The following is a 2,295-nucleotide window of genomic DNA, read 5'->3' as shown; positions in this document are numbered from 1 at the left end:
AGAGTGGCTAATAATGACTTATAGAGTGGCTAATAATGACCACTGATGCTCTCTGAATACCAAAAATATAAAGAAATACTGAAAATTACAGTGAAACAAATTGAACGACTTCGATAGACCTGCCTTACGAACAGCTACGCTTAATAACCATTTACACTTATTACATTATTTGTCTTTATCGTTTCGTTTAAATGTTTTCTTACAAGTCATTCATCAGTGTTATTACAGCTCAAGATATCGTACAAGTCACACATGAAGCAAATGCTTCAGATAAAACGTATTGACCAAACTTCAAGCACTTTATCTTCCGAACTAGGAGGCACGCGAAGTGAGTGTTGTTTCAGCAAAATTATGGTGTTGCTCGCGCATGGAAACGTCTCCCCTCTTATGTTTGTTACCTAAGAGTCGCGTGCGTTTCTGAGTCAAAGCGTGCCGAAGACGCAACAAGCTGTTGTAGCAGTACTCTTCTGGATAGAAGCCTCTTCTGCGCGTGCTTCAGGTAGCTACAGGTAGCTGCCGATGAAACGTGTCACGCGCGTGCACCTTCCTATAATCTCGCTCAGGCCGAGAGAGAGCCAATCTAATTGGACGGCTGCATTTTGAGCTCTTTTGCATGAAAGATTTGGATTAGTGTATTTCGCAACCAGTGGAAGTAAATACCAGGGCTTTCTGTCCAGTTCGAGGTTACTCCCTCTATAGTGGATGTGCAGAGATAACCTGTTGAGCCTGTAACCATCTCAGTTGTGTCAGCTTAACTACACGAGAAACATAACGATATAACGGCTATGGAAGGATAGTGGGCTTTCAACTCCTAAGATACATACAAAACCGAAGATATTTTTATATGTATATATAGAAAAAATAAAAGAAAGAAATGACAAATAGAATACGCGGCTGACACCGACCTTTCACAATCAGGCATTAAGGTCAGCCGCTTTAATTTGTCATGCTTCACCCGACGTCATGCAGAGGAGTCTCCGTCTGAACGAACAGCAGCTGCTGACACTTGCCGACAAAGCTCTCCACGACAATGGAATGCGGGGATATCTGTGTAAACGCACAGCGGACGCCAGCAAATGGCAGCTCCGTTGGTTCGTTCTTTATCAGAACCTGTTGTTTTACTTGGAGTCGGATACTGCGGTCAAACCGTCAGGACTGATTTTTCTAGAAGGTAGCTACTGTGATCGTTTGATCACCCCGGCCACTGGGAAGTCACCCTCAAACACCCAGGTAGAGTTGTTTCTGTTCTTCGCTTATTTCGTATAATGTTTAATTAATTAATATTAGTATAATTAAAACTATAAAACATTAGTAATGTTGATGGTTTTGTGTTTACTAGAGAGTTCAGAGACGTCTTTCACAATGGTACAGCCAACCTCGTTATAATGACCATGGTTTTAAACAAATTCCGCTTCACTCGTTAGATTTTTTTCCATGCTCGTTGTTACCTTTTTTTCTTAATAACCGTGAATTTAAACTTAGATAATAACTTTATTAAATTGGAAAACATAGGCATTGTTTGACTAGCACGTTTTATTTAGTAAGGCTTAAGAAATTCACATTTGTGTATCTACTTTTAGTCTGTGTTATATAGATATTTAAAAATGAGCACATAGTTTCACTGGTCAGTAAACAAAATCGTGGGAAGTCCAGTTTCGGAGATTTGAACTTAAGAAAGTTAAAAATGAGGAAGTACATTGGTAACTGGTTTTAGATACGTTATGTACGGGTATATTTGTGGAACTAGTAAATACGTAATGTTGAAATTATTTCAAAAACAAAAGATCGGATACACGTGAAAATTAATTCAGGTTTTGAGTGAACGTGTAGGAAAGTATATATTAAAAGTGGGTTTTCAAAAATCTTTCACATTAAGATACGACATGAACACAAAGATATGTTTCACATTAAGATACGACATGAACACATAGAGGTGTTTCACATTAAGATACGACATGAACATATAGAAGTGCTTCACATTAAGATACGGCATGAACACATTGAGGTGTTTCACATTAAGATACGACATGAACATATAGAGGTGCTTCACATTAAGATACGACATGAACACATAGAGGTGCTTCACATTAAGATACGACATGAACACATAGAGGTGCTTCACATTAAGATACGACATGAACACATAGAGGTGCTTCACATTAAGATACGACATGAACACATAGAGGTGTTTTATATTAAGATACGACATGAACATATAGAGGTGCTTCACATTAAGATACGACATGAACACTTAGAGGTGCTTCACATTAAGATACGACATGAACACATAGAGGT

The sequence above is a fragment of the Limulus polyphemus genome, unplaced genomic scaffold (genome assembly GCF_000517525.1).
Source record: "Limulus polyphemus unplaced genomic scaffold, Limulus_polyphemus-2.1.2 Scaffold9664, whole genome shotgun sequence".
In the NCBI taxonomy this organism is placed as follows: domain Eukaryota; kingdom Metazoa; phylum Arthropoda; class Merostomata; order Xiphosura; family Limulidae; genus Limulus; species Limulus polyphemus.
This window is presented reverse-complemented; position numbering follows the sequence as displayed.